Here is a 15546-nt window from a genome sequence, read left to right as displayed (position 1 = left end):
CAATAGCCCTGGGCCCATTTCTCCAGGGGCCTGCATAGTCAATAGCTGGCATTTTCAATGGAGGCACCCATAGCCTATTAAATTCTAACTCCCACAGGTGCCTCCTGTGGCTCCTTTAACGTTTTTGCCCATCGTTTCCCTTATGCTCTGGGCAATAATGTGCTGTTGGCTGTTGTTCTGCATTCAGTTCACTGACAGACTCCACTGCCCTAGAGAAACTGGGCATTGTTAATGGCTCTCCTGCAGCAGATTTGATTAATCAGGAGGACTGAGAGACACCGTCCCCACCTCGCGTGTTACCAGACTCGGGCCCTGTTCTGCTCACAGGATCCCTGTTCATTTCAGTTACGCTGGTGTGAGTGAGCACAGAGCTCAGCAGCAGTTTAGGCCTTTGCATTCCTAGAGGCGGTACTGTGAGTAAAGGCCTGCGACACCAAACAGTGGTACTGAGCTCGCTGTCAGAGCAGGCTTGTTTGTGCACTAAGGGTCAAATGTGTCTGCGGTGCTGGGGGCAGTGGGGTCTGGGGCCTTCCTTTGCACTGAGTTTATACTAGCAGAACTCGAATTGGAATCTGGCCCTCAGACTACTTGATCCAAGGGAAAAAGAAACCCAACAGCATCTACACATTTCCTGTACATTTCTAATGCCTGCACTGTCCAAAAGGCTCTGCCCTTGTGGTCTGCCCTCTGTGGCAGGGATCCATTGGAGAAAGCTGTTTTGGAAGCTATTTGTGCAGAATTTTTCATTCGCCATGTTACGCAGAACATCCAGGGGGCTTTAATATACACGGAGTCCAGAGCCTTAAATGTGGAAGCACGAATCATTGAATGCAAGACAAGAGTAAAGCCAGATGGATTGTGCATCTAACCCTGTCTGCTTCCATGTAAGTCAATGGGATTTTGGCCACACACAGTCTGATTCATGTCCCATTTGCACCACTTTTACATGACTGTAACTCCATTGATTTTCAGTGGCGTTATCCCCTGACTTACACCAGAGTAACTAGAGCAGAATCAGACCCATGGATTTTAGCAGGAGCAGGATTGGGCTCTAAGAAATAGAAGTAGCAATTCTTGGACACGATACAAATCGAAAACCTAAGGAAGGGCTGTGTCTGTCTTGTGTGCATAGCATGTTAGGTGAATATTAATGATTCAAAAGTCATAATAAGGTAGGTGCCTCTGGATTTTTGGCTGACTTTGGCAAGTCACCCCTGCAAGGTGAGAAGGATAAAACAATATTTTCATTGCAGAGCGCTATCCACCAGTAATAAGATGTTCCCCAGTGGAAGCTGATAAATTATTGGTGATTGTGTTGGGGAACTGCTGGGGGGTTAGGGATTTACACTTCTAAACTATATAAACAAAACGACATCAGCCAGAATCCAGTATCTACAAGTGCTGAATGCAAAGAGAGTCATAGAGGCACCTGAGAGATGATTACTCCATGAATCTAGGAAGAAGAAACTTTCTGTAAACTTCAGAATTTCTTTCTGTGCATATAAAATACCAAAACAATAAAAATTAGAAAAACAGCTGCATTGTACCAGCAACAGACAAATTGAGATTTCGGTCATTTCTGTTCAGAAACTCACAGCTGCCTTGCAATAACAACGATTATTTATAGCCTACTATGTGCAGAAATTAATTAAGAAAACTGAATGATTATAATGAATGAATAAAATACAGTCACCACTAGGGGGAAGGCTGGAGCAGACCGCGAACTTCACCTTGCAATATAAGGTTTGGTATATTGTGTGTCATAATAGAACTAAGATAGGTATGTGTGTATTGCAGCTTGAGGAGCTAGGCACTGTACAAACACATGGTATGAGACAGCCCCTTCCCTGGGAAGCAAAATAGAGGCACAGAAAGCTGAAGTAACAGGCTCAAGGTCATAGAACAGCTCATTGGCAGAAATAGAACCCAGGTCTGCTGACACCCAGTCTTGTGCCCTAGCTACTAGCCCCCTGTCTCCTTTCTGTGCTATTCTGAAGTGTGGACATCATGTGTCTTCAACAGAAAGCCCAACCTGACCAAGAAATTCCTTGATTAATGAACACTTTCTGGTAATTGTGCAAACAAATGCTTTCCTGTGATTACTCCTTGTCTCCTTTGCCAGAGACATGAATCCTGGCCTGGACTGGCTTCTAGTAAATCTCAGAAATGAAAGTGTTTGCCTCTCACATTCCACCTCACAACTGTCCATTTAATGTTATGCTAGTTTGAGGGTGCAGCCATAACATAACTCATAACACTTCCCATCATTGTGTGCTATGAATGTTTACAGACCCCCATGCTTGAGGTGGATACCAGTCTTAAGCCATACCAGGCATTCTGTGCTATCGATGTTTGGCACTGAAATATAATTCCACAATTAATTTATACACAAAGAAGTACTTTAGTCATTGCAATGATAATGAAATGGAGAGCAGTCCATTAGCAAAAATTGGTTGTCTAGAAACAGACAAATAATTTTCTTTTCAAGTTATCCTTATTAAGGGATATTAATCATCCCTTTTTAATTCCCCCCTCCCCCTGCTTTTGGTGTGTTTTAAGGCATGAGTTGGCAGATAGTGGGGCCAATTCTGCTCTCTCTTATGCCAGGGTAACATCACTGACATAATTAGAGTTGATTGGATTTTCACCAGCACTGTGGAACACAGAATTAGGACTACGGTGCTTATAAATTCCTTTTAGCTTCAGATTGTAAGAGCCTAGCTTTAGCAAAAAGAAAAATCAAGGTTAAATCCAGTTTATTTTGAATCAGTTAAAAATCCTAGCAACAGTTGAAAGTAAAGTGTAATTTATAAATGCAACTTTCATTCTTATCAAATTTACAACTGTATGCAGTTATGTTAGTTAATAACAATGTCCTTTAAACCACATTGTGAAAATCCATTAGCAATAAATGCTTTAAAATGTACGCGAGGCTGTGACAGGTGATTTATTGAGGGCTCATACTGTTAAAACAATATACACAGCTTGAGCATATTTAGCGCAATTGAGCATGATTGAGAGCGCTCTATGATTAAACACAAACTATGCATATATTCATAAATGTACCACTTATACAGTGCTTTCTTCTTGGCTCTGATCACTTAGATTAGCTAGTTGTAACCCAAACTACGGTACTTGGTCCCAACCTTCTTCCATAATAGCTCTGGTCCTGACCCACATGCTGTGGGCATAGGAGGCTGAAGGTCATTTCTAAACGCTGAGTCCTAGGGGGTATGTTACACCCCAAGACACTGGGCAGCTGTATTCTTTTTTTTTAAAAAAGATGTGTCTTCTTTATTGTTAATGAAAGGCAAAGCATGAGTCATGGATTAACTGGGGCAGTGGGAGTGTGTGAGAGTCAATCACAGCTGGTGAATGAATGATGCAGCAGTTCTGGGCTGTCTGAGGCGTTATGTTCTGCGCGGCAAATTAGAAGCGACTCTGCAGTGTACTAAGAATGGATCATAAGTTCCTCCTTCAGTGACTGATCATCCCTCCTCCTATATCTGATCATTCCCCAAACCTATACAAATGCACAGACAGGCTGCTGCATGGATGCATAAGGCAGAGGTGTTATAGTTCGGAAGCTACTACCTAAAATGTAGCCCAATTATCTCCTGAGGGAAAATTCCTTAGTACCTTTGAGGTATACATTTAATACACCATAGCAGAATAGAGAGACAAGATGGGTGAGGTAGTATCTTTTATTGGCCCAAATTCTGCTGGTGAGAGAAACAAGCTTTTGAGCCACACAGAGCTCTTCTGCGGGTAGCTTGAAAGCTCGTCTCTCTCACCAACAGAAGTTGGGCCAATAAAAGATAGCACCTCACCCACCTTTTCTCTCTAATATCCAGGGACCAACATGGCTACACCAACACTGCAAACACAGAGCTGTACTGTAGCATGGCCAGCTCTCAGTGGTCCTTTGTTCCTACAGTGTGCTCAACTTATGCGAAGGAAAAGGTGGCAGAACCAATGTAGCAGACTGCCTCTTCTGTAACTTGTAGAACTGATTACTTTCTGTCCCAGCTGAGACTGCATCTCTATAATTACTTAATTATATGGGCCATAGCACGGCTAGCTGGCAGCTACAGATGCTTACAGCTTAACAAGTAAAAAACGGGGTGCATATCCCAAAGAAAAGAACGGAGAGCATGTTTACATCCTGTGACGTCTTTGCTGAAACACTTATAATTTGCAGGCTTGTGCAGAATAAAATGCCTCCATCACTCGGGAGCAATGATCGATTACATGGGATGAAGACTAGTGAATTTCTTGTCAGTGCTTGAGATGGTTGGTTCAACTTGTCTATCCAGATTAAAACAGTCCAGACTAATGCTAGCAGGACAATACTTGGCATCTCTCAGGAACCATCACTCTTGGATGTAATGTAATGTTCCTCCCCCCACTTCATTTTCTCTCTTTCTCAGTTACTGCTGTGGAGGAAATGGGTTACATATGGGAGGTCCAGGGAAGAGGACTGGGGATGGACCATGGGAAAGGCAAGAGAGGCCTATAGGAAAGGAAAAGAGTTCGGATAGCCCTGGGATAGGTGGAGAGAAACGGGGAATGAAGGTGAGATTGGGGCCCTAAAATTTAATCTCTTTGGGAGGATGAGGGAGAGAGAGAGACACTAAGAAATGCTTTTACAAGGAGACACCTACAAGACAAAACAAAGGGTAAAGAAATGAAAATAAATCTATGCAGAGAGAAATGTGAAGGAAAAGGGCTAACCTGTAAGGGAGAAAATGAGCATGAGTAGGAGAAATAAGGAACAAGGGAGAGCACAGAGAACAACAGAGAACATTTACGAGGAGAGGCATAGAAGGTGGAGAATGTTGGGGGGGAGGGGAATACAAGGAGAGGGAAGGGAAATTAGGCAGAATATTGTGGGAAAATATAAGGAAAGGGAGCCAACAAAAAATGGACACATGCCAGGGCCAGATCCCCAACAGGTGTAAATGGGCATAGCTCCGTTGAAGTCAGTAGGTGTAAAAGGGTATGACTCCACTGATGTTAATTGGGTCAGATCCCTACCTGGTGTTAATGGGTATAAATGCACTTAAGTCAATGGAGTTACACTCATTTTGCACCAGGTGAGGGAGGATTTTCAAATTGTATTGAAAATAACAAGTCCGTAAGTAGTGGCCTGGTTTTCAAAGGTCCTGAGCGACTCCTGCTCTTACAGATGTTCCAGGCATCTGCAGGGGCTTACAGTCTCTGAAAATCAGCCCAGAGCTCCATTTTATGCAACTTGGGAAGAGCTGGCACTTTTTGCATAGCCATGCCTCGTTTTTCTCGTTTTCTCTCTCTTTCCTATTGAGAGCAATGGTAGAAGGAAAGACCAACCCAATCCATGGCAGTTTCAGCTGCTAGTCCAGTGAAACTGTCACCCATTGGCTGCTTTCCAGACATCAGAGGTGCAGTTTGTTTTGCTTTCTCTAATGGGCTGGTAAGGTCCTCGATTTACATGTCTAAGTAAGACTTGAGGCATCCGTTCTGCTAGTTGAAGTGAAGTGTTTGGCTTTTTGGCAAGACTTGTTTGGCTTGGCTCTTAGCACTCAGTCAGTTATTAGAGTAAGCAATAAAAATGCATTGCATATTAGAGTCTATATTAAAACAACATGGAGCATGCAACACAAACCAAACAAAGCAAGGGGTTTCGTTGTTCAGACTTCCATTCTATCCTTTGCTCATTAAGTTGTACTTCAGTTTTATGGAACCAGCATTACAAGCTTTGGATGGATGAGCTTGTGGTTAGGGCAAAGTCCTCAGGACCCCAATACCTGGATTCTATTCTTGGCTCCTTCCACTGATTTGCCGTGTGGTTGCTTGGCCCAAGGTAGGGATGGACTTCGAGTATGACATGAGATTTCTTTTCAGAGTTGCTGAATGCCCACAACTAACTTCTGAGTATTTCTTACAATCTGGCCCAAGCTTTCAAAAAGACCTAAAAACTCTTTGTATCTCCATTTCCCCACTTATGTCAGTATTATATTATCCCCATCTCGCATGGATGTAGGGAGGATTAATTCACTAATGTTTGCAGAGCTCTCTGAAATCTGCCAAGGAATAATGCTATAGAAGCATAAAGCATCATAATTATTTCACCAACCTGTGCAATATCATCTGCAGGCACCGTCACAAGTCCGCAGACATGTAAATAGCGAGTTAATAGATAAGGAGCTAGAAGTGGTGCTCAAGAACGCATAGCACAGCTCCTGGATTTTGTAGAAGCAATAAAATTTGGTGGTGATGTGCACTGCGAATTACCTCCTCTGTGCAGCTCTTTATAACAGATCCTACCAGGGAGAGTAGATGAATTAAGGATCAAGTGGCACAGTGAACTCTGAATTGCCCATCCTCTTTTCTTTAATGTCAAAATCTTAGCTCCCCTTCCTGGTGTGTGTTTGTGCATGCTATCCTCTGCTCCAGTCTCCAGGTTAGAGAGTGACACGTTGGAGGTGGAGGAGTTCAGAGCTTTGAGTTATTTTGACATCATTTTGTCCAAACTAATGTATCTTAAAAGTAGCTCAAGCTGGTTTACAGCATAAATCAAAACCTACAAAACATTTCCACGAGAAACACTAATGTGGCACATATCTCAGCAGTGGAGATTTCTTAAATCAAGTTATTTTTATGGCTTCTGTAGTGCTGTATGCATACACAGGACAAGAGGCAAACTGCCATAAAGATCTAAAGCTGAAAAGCAGGAGCATGTTCTTATCCTATAATATAGAGCAGTGGGTGGGTTTTAGAGCTGGAATAAATTGTGGCTCTCTCGCCTTTCTACCTCTGGTTTTGTTGGCATGCATGCTGTCTACGCTTCAGAGCCATTGACAACATCGTGTATGGGATAGGGAAGGAGATCAGTAACGTATAGTAAAGGAGGACGAGTAATGACCACAGCTGGCACCTTTGTTGGCAGTCTAGGCCGAAGCTAAGAATAGAATGGCTATAGACAGTAAATTTAGGACTTCAAGGTCAAGCCTTGATAGATTAATTCACCTGAGTAATGTACCTTGATACCTGTGTATCCATTTTAACGAGGTACACTTCAGTTCTTCCACTGCTTGCTAACATTTTCATCTGGGAAGTATGGTTTCACCAGCCACTTTCTTTGAAAAGCCAAGTCCTATTGCTCATGATAACCTTTCTTTAACCTGGCTACCCAGTCATACCACTAATAATTAGTCCATTGGCTAAGTATTCAGATTCACAGGACTTGGCTTTATCATGTAGCTCTGTAACATAATGGTCAATGGTCTCACCTGACAACTGGCTTTTTCGGAAATATTTCTTCTCTAAGCATCATTTTTGTGTGGATCAAAGTATTCTTTGAATTTCTGCCTGGCTTTGTCGAGCAATATGTGGGCCTTCCATGCTCTGCTGGGATGGATAGTACTGCAGCTCTTCAGAACATCTGAACAGCCACATCTTTGCATTTCTTCTGTATCAGGGCATCTGAAAACCACAAGATATATGGTGGATGGTGAGCTGTGATTTTTTTCACCACTAAACTCCGTTCGTTTTGTTACTCCTTTTCCCACTCACCTCCACCCGTTTGGCCCATTGTGTCCATCTCTTGGATCCTGGCTGACACCTAGCTCTTTATGATAAACACTGTCTTTGTTGTTTGTCTGTACAGCACAGTGGGGTCCTGATCCTTGTTTGGGGTCCCTAATCAGTACCATGGTATAAATAACAAAAGAAGAATGAGACACAGCAGTGACATGTAAAACTCATAGAAAGTGGGAAGTATTTTGGAGAATGGGACATAACCCCACTTGCTCCGAAACCAACGAAGCCAATGCAATGGGTGTCCTTTAGCTCTTTCATTGTTACAATTCAGAGAAGCAACTTTAGGAAAGCCGGGTAAATTACAAGAACCGGATCACTGGCTTGAACAAGGTCAGAATGTTCCTTTGATCACTCTGTGCGCGCGCGCACATGTGTGCAAACTAAGTCACTATTTAATAGCAGACCTCACAGAGAGGAATGAATTTATGTATTCATGACCTGTAACAAGTATAGCGATTGTTTACTATATTCTGAGAGATCCAGAAGGAGCTATAATGTGATAATTATAAGGAAACCTTCCTAAATATATATTTCTGATGCATCAGCAAAAGCCCAGTAGGTCCCTCCAGCTGGCTTGGGAACATGTGAGTTAATCTCAAGCTTCAGATCATGCCACGCATTACAGATTGTGCAGCTATGCAGACTCCAGACAGGGAGGATGACTTGCAATTGTGAGGAGAAGGGGGAAAAGGAAGCAAAGAAGCAGGAACAAAACTACTTCCACAGTGCCTTTCTCAAGCATTAATTAACTTACTATTTCTGTGAGGTAAATATGTAGTACGCCCATCTTCCAGATGGTTGAACTGAGGCACAGAGAGGATAAGGTAAATATTATGTCACTAATTCAGGATGTATCAATTTTTGGGTCCCCAATTTGAGGCAGGTTGGGCCCAATTTGCAGAATGCTCAGCATCCACAGCTCTCCTGGGATGAAATTATTATTATTGTTCTATTCATTTGCACTAAAGTAGCATCCAGAGGTCCTAGCAAGGCTCAGGACCCCATTGTGCTAGTTGCCAAACAAACATTTACTGCCTCAGTTTCCCCATCTGTAAAAAGGGCAACCTCACAGGCGTGTTAATGTTTTGCAAAGCACTTTTGGATCCTTGAATGAAGGCCTCTATAGAAGCATAAATGGTAATTTATTGCCTCAGTATGAAAAAAAAAAAGTGTGTGTGTGTTTGACAATCAGCAGCCTGTTTATACTCCTATGTCTCATAGACATCTTGCTAAAAGGAGCTCCAGCACTGTTAGCTGATGGATTTTGGCACAGCATGTCCAGTTAGCCAGGCTCACCAGCCTCTTCTATTACACACAGAGTTTCTGTGTAACTTTGTAGGCTGTGTTTGATTTGCCTGAACTTAAACAGTAACCGCTGATTGATTGGCTTCCAAAAATACCCACCAGCCATGTTTGACGTCCAGAAAGCTCTCGCCGATTTGGATGGGGACCTCTGAGTTGGAAAGAGGCTGGAAAGATAGACATCTGCCATCTGGTCTCTTCTGTTCCTTCTCTCCCATCTGCTTTCTGACTCTGTTGCGTTAGTGGGATCTGGCAGAGACAGTCACAACTGGGGATAGCTTTGCACTGAAGCAAATTCTATGCTCCCTTCATGCTAGTCAGCATGAGTTACCATGGAGCTGCTAGTGAACAGCATTACAATGGCTCATAGATGCAGCGCTACAGTTAACATTTCCTCTTCGAACACTATTTATAAACCCTCTGCCAGGCCGAATTGTTCAACATTATTGATTACCTGGATTAATCTCTAAAGGACTGACTCAGGCAAAACTCCTCCAGACCTCAGTCAGGATTCAAGGCCTCAGGGCTGAGCTCACACACTGCACATCCATGGTTCCCTGGTTTCACTAGGAGTTGGAGGTGCTTTGGCACAACTCAGGATCAGGCCCCATGGACCTGATCCAAAGCCCACTGAAATAAATGGAGAGATACATGCAGACTTCCATGGGCATTGGATCGACCTAGAAGGGTACACTGTTCCAAGAGGCAGGCGTGAGTAATGGGAGCCATAATCCCCTCTGTAGCTCAGGAGAAAGCTGCAGATGTTGTAAACTGGGCATGGTGACCATGGCCCGGAATGAAGCAAGAAAAGAAAAGCGTTTGGATCTTCTTTGACAGGGGTGGGCTTTGGAATGTAATTGTTACTCAGTGAATTAGAAATACCCACTATTTTTTTAAAAAAAAAAAAAAAAGAAAAGGAGTACTTGTGGCACCTTAGAGACTAACCAATTTATTAGAGCATAAGCTTTCGTGAGCTACAGCTCACTTCCTCAGATGCATATCGTGGAAACTGCAGCAGGCTTTATATATACACAGAGAATATGAAACAATACCTATTCCCACCCCACTGTCCTGCTGGTAATAGCTTATCTAAAGTGATTTCCAGCACAAATCCAGGTTTTCTCACCCTCCACCCCACCACACAAATTCACTCTCCTGCTGGTGATAGCCCATCCAAAGTGACAACTCTTTACACAACGTGCATGACAATCAAGCTGGGCTATTTCCTGCATAAATCCAGGTTCTCACATCCCCCCCACCCCCATACACACACAAACTCACTCTCCTGCTGGTAATAGCTCATCCAAACTGACCACTCTTCAAGTTAAAATCCAAGTTAAACCAGAACATCTGGGGGGGGGGGGTAGGAAAAAACAAGAGGAAACAGGCTACCTTGCATAATGACTTAGCCACTCCAAGTCTCTATTTAAGCCTAAATTAATAGTATCCAATTTGCAAATGAATTCCAATTCAGCAGTTTCTCGCTGGAGTCTGGATTTGAAGTTTTTTTGTTTTAAGATAGCGACCTTCATGTCTGTGATCGCGTGACCAGAGAGATTGAAGTGTTCTCCGACTGGTTTATGAATGTTATAATTCTTGACATCTGATTTGTGTCCATTTATTCTTTTACGTAGAGACTGTCCAGTTTGACCAATGTACATGGCAGAGGGGCATTGCTGGCACATGATGGCATATATCACATTGGTGGATGTGCAGGTGAACGAGCCTCTGATAGTGTGGCTGATGTTATTAGGCCCTGTGATGGTGTCCCCTGAATAGATATGTGGGCACAGTTGGCAACGGGCTTTGTTGCAAGGATAAGTTCCTGGGTTAGTGGTTCTGTTGTGTGGTATGTGGTTGTTGGTGAGTATTTGCTTCAGGTTGCGGGGCTGTCTGTAGGCAAGGACTGGCCTGTCTCCCAAGATTTGTGAGAGTGTTGGGTCATCCTTTAGGATAGGTTGTAGATCCTTAATAATGCGTTGGAGGGGTTTTAGTTGGGGGCTGAAGGTGACGGCTAGTGGCGTTCTGTTATTTTCTTTGTTAGGCCTGTCCTGTAGTAGGTAACTTCTGGGAACTCTTCTGGCTCTATCAATCTGTTTCTTTACTTCTGCAGGTGGGTATTGTAGTTGTAAGAAAGCTTGACAGAGATCTTGTAGGTGTTTGTCTCTATCTGAGGGGTTGGAGCAAATGCGGTTGTATCGCAGAGCTTGGCTGTAGACGATGGATCGTGTGGTGTGGTCAGGGTGAAAGCTGGAGGCATGCAGGTAGGAATAGCGGTCAGTAGGTTTCCGGTATAGGGTGGTGTTTATGTGACCATTGTTTATTAGCACTGTAGTGTCCAGGAAGTGGATCTCTTGTGTGGACTGGACCAGGCTGAGGTTGGTGGTGGGATGGAAATTGTTGAAATCATGGTGGAATTCCTCAAGGGCTTCTTTTCCATGGGTCCAGATGATGAAGATGTCATCAATATAGCGCAAGTAGAGTAGGGGCTTTAGGGGACGAGAGCTGAGGAAGCGTTGTTCTAAATCAGCCATAAAAATGTTGGCATACTGTGGGGCCATGCGGGTACCCATAGCAGTGCCGCTGATCTGAAGGTATACATTGTCCCCAAATGTGAAGTAGTTATGGGTAAGGACAAAGTCACAAAGTTCAGCCACCAGGTTAGCCGTGACATTATCGGGGATAGTGTTCTTGACGGCTTGTAGTCCATCTTTGTGTGGAATGTTGGTGTAGAGGGCTTCTACATCCATAGTGGCCAGGATGGTGTTATCAGGAAGATCACCGATGGATTGTAGTTTCCTCAGGAAGTCAGTGGTGTCTCGAAGGTAGCTGGGAGTGCTGGTAGCGTAGGGCCTGAGGAGGGAGTCTACATAGCCAGACAATCCTGCTGTCAGGGTGCCAATGCCTGAGATGATGGGGCGCCCAGGATTTCCAGGTTTATGGATCTTGGGTAGTAGATAGAATATCCCAGGTCGGGGTTCCAGGGCTGTGTCTGTGCGGAGAGTGCTTCCGCCGACGTGCACGGGCTGAAATTGTGGAAAAGCAGCATCACTTGCCCCATAACCTCAGCCATGCGGAACGCAATGCCATCCACAGCCTCAGAAACAACTCTGACATCATAATCAAAAAGGCTGACAAAGGAGGTGCTGTTGTCGTCATGAATAGGTCGGAATATGAACAAGAGGCTGCTCGGCAGCTCTCCAACACGAGTTTCTACAAGCCATTACCCTCTGATCCCACTGAGAGTTACCAAAAGCAACTACAGCATTTGCTCAAGAAACTTCCTGAAAAAGCACAAGATCAAATCCGCACAGACACAGCCCTGGAACCCCGACCTGGGATATTCTATCTACTACCCAAGATCCATAAACCTGGAAATCCTGGGCGCCCCATCATCTCAGGCATTGGCACCCTGACAGCAGGATTGTCTGGCTATGTAGACTCCCTCCTCAGGCCCTACGCTACCAGCACTCCCAGCTACCTTCGAGACACCACTGACTTCCTGAGGAAACTTCAATCCATCGGTGATCTTCCTGATAACACCATCCTGGCCACTATGGATGTAGAAGCCCTCTACACCAACATTCCACACAAAGATGGACTACAAGCCGTCAAGAACACTATCCCCGATAATGTCACGGCTAACCTGGTGGCTGAACTTTGTGACTTTGTCCTTACCCATAACTACTTCACATTTGGGGACAATGTATACCTTCAGATCAGCGGCACTGCTATGGGTACCCGCATGGCCCCACAGTATGCCAACATTTTAATGGCTGATTTAGAACAACGCTTCCTCAGCTCTCGTCCCCTAAAGCCCCTACTCTACTTGCGCTATATTGATGACATCTTCATCATCTGGACCCATGGAAAAGAAGCCCTTGAGGAATTCCACCATGATTTCAACAATTTCCATCCCACCACCAACCTCAGCCTGGTCCAGTCCACACAAGAGATCCACTTCCTGGACACTACAGTGCTAATAAACAATGGTCACATAAACACCACCCTATACCGGAAACCTACTGACCGCTATTCCTACCTGCATGCCTCCAGCTTTCACCCTGACCACACCACACGATCCATCGTCTACAGCCAAGCTCTGCGATACAACCGCATTTGCTCCAACCCCTCAGATAGAGACAAACACCTACAAGATCTCTGTCAAGCTTTCTTACAACTACAATACCCACCTGCAGAAGTAAAGAAACAGATTGATAGAGCCAGAAGAGTTCCCAGAAGTTACCTACTACAGGACAGGCCTAACAAAGAAAATAACAGAACGCCACTAGCCGTCACCTTCAGCCCCCAACTAAAACCCCTCCAACGCATTATTAAGGATCTACAACCTATCCTAAAGGATGACCCAACACTCTCACAAATCTTGGGAGACAGGCCAGTCCTTGCCTACAGACAGCCCCGCAACCTGAAGCAAATACTCACCAACAACCACATACCACACAACAGAACCACTAACCCAGGAACTTATCCTTGCAACAAAGCCCGTTGCCAACTGTGCCCACATATCTATTCAGGGGACACCATCACAGGGCCTAATAACATCAGCCACACTATCAGAGGCTCGTTCACCTGCACATCCACCAATGTGATATATGCCATCATGTGCCAGCAATGCCCCTCTGCCATGTACATTGGTCAAACTGGACAGTCTCTACGTAAAAGAATAAATGGACACAAATCAGATGTCAAGAATTATAACATTCATAAACCAGTCGGAGAACACTTCAATCTCTCTGGTCACGCGATCACAGACATGAAGGTCGCTATCTTAAAACAAAAAAACTTCAAATCCAGACTCCAGCGAGAAACTGCTGAATTGGAATTCATTTGCAAATTGGATACTATTAATTTAGGCTTAAATAGAGACTTGGAGTGGCTAAGTCATTATGCAAGGTAGCCTGTTTCCTCTTGTTTTTTCCTACCCCCCCCCCCCCCAGATGTTCTGGTTTAACTTGGATTTTAACTTGAAGAGTGGTCAGTTTGGATGAGCTATTACCAGCAGGAGAGTGAGTTTGTGTGTGTATGGGGGTGGGGGGGATGTGAGAACCTGGATTTATGCAGGAAATAGCCCAGCTTGATTGTCATGCACATTGTGTAAAGAGTTGTCACTTTGGATGGGCTATCACCAGCAGGAGAGTGAATTTGTGTGGGGGGGTGGAGGGTGAGAAAACCTGGATTTGTGCTGGAAATCACTTTAGATAAGCTATTACCAGCAGGACAGTGGGGTGGGAATAGGTATTGTTTCATATTCTTTGTGTATATATAAAGCCTGCTGCAGTTTCCACGATATGCATCTGAGGAAGTGAGCTGTAGCTCACGAAAGCTTATGCTCTAATAAATTGGTTAGTCTCTAAGGTGCCACAAGTACTCCTTTTCTTTTTGCGAATACAGACTAACACGGCTGTCACTCTGAAACCTGCCACTATTTTTTTGTTTCATTGGAACAGGTTAACCAGGAACTGACTTCAACCAGGAAACCAGTTGAGAAAAGAAAAGAAAAGAAAAGAAAAGAAAAGAAAAGAAAAGAAAAGAAAAGCATGACTTGGAGTTTTTGGGTTTTGTAGTGGCTTAAATTTTGAAATCTGTTGCCTCTTCTTTCACCTGGCGAAGGATATTTTAGGTATTAGGTGCCAGGGACTTCTCAATGTAAAGCGAAATGTTTAACATCAGTTAATATTAAATCCTGTAAATTTAGAAAATTGTAGCCAATCTATTCTAGACACCACCCATTCTCTTGCCTATATATCCCAGACAGGGATTACCAATTTATTAAGACATTGAAGTTGTACTGTATGTCAGAATTGACACCTTGGTCCTGCAGGCTTTTAGGGGATATTAGACTGAAAGAGAGTTTAAATAACGAGGAACACTACAGGCAGGTATCTAACAATTTTGGTCATTCCCTGGCACCTTGAGCCAACAGATGGCCAAGCAGTTCAGTCTAGATAATATACAAAATGGATGTTACCTTATTAATGAAAGCATCTCAACACAGCAGGATCTTTTTACGATGATGCATTTTAGTTGAGTTAAACCTAGATAATGTACCCAATATGGTTCTCTCTGAGAGTACGTCTTCACTGCAGTTATCTCAGGCTCTTACACAGGTACTGCCTTGGTTCCTCTCCACATACACAAACTTCTGACCTAATTTCAGGGGTGCTTTCAACCTGCAATAGCTGGAATGGCTTCGGATGGGGGTTAGAGATTCTGCTTTCACTTGGGCTGGTAACCCACCCACTATGCAGTGAGGTTGCAGGCTAAATCACATGACTGCTGCTAGTCCTCAAGTACCGGCCCACAATTTCCCCCATGTGCCCAGAAGGACAGACAGGTTCTCCCATAATTTTCTGGGGAAAAATCATAGACTCGCTGAGCACAGAAACCCATGGGATATGCTCCCACAAATGCTGACCAGAGGATCTGGCCACTCTGTAGAAGACTGGGAAATGGGACTTGTTCCTGGATATGGCTCAACAGTGTCATTAGCCCTGGAGGATCAGTGCAGCCGGGCGCTTTGAATCTTAATTTGACAGTTTGTACTTACTGGCAGTTGTCAACACAATAGTGGCCATAATTAGTACCCAGTGGATGTAAAATGCTACAGCATGTTCCAAAGCCACTGCTCTCTTTGCACAGGTG

The 15546-nt window shown here is 44.0% G+C and overlaps 1 long non-coding RNA gene across 1 annotated transcript in view; it reads left to right on the top strand.

Annotated features, from left to right (window-relative positions):
* LOC140897783 (uncharacterized) overlaps window positions 1-14440 on the top strand; it is a 49976-nt gene extending 35536 nt beyond the window's left edge. The window contains exon 3 of the long non-coding RNA XR_012154810.2: window positions 14352-14440. This is a non-coding gene — a long non-coding RNA (uncharacterized LOC140897783). The remainder of the gene's footprint in view (window positions 1-14351) is intronic.
* The last annotated feature ends 1106 nt before the right edge of the window (window positions 14441-15546 follow it).

Source organism: Lepidochelys kempii, chromosome 14 (genome assembly GCF_965140285.1).
Source record: "Lepidochelys kempii isolate rLepKem1 chromosome 14, rLepKem1.hap1, whole genome shotgun sequence".
Classification (NCBI taxonomy): domain Eukaryota; kingdom Metazoa; phylum Chordata; order Testudines; family Cheloniidae; genus Lepidochelys; species Lepidochelys kempii.
This window is presented reverse-complemented; position numbering and strand designations above follow the sequence as displayed.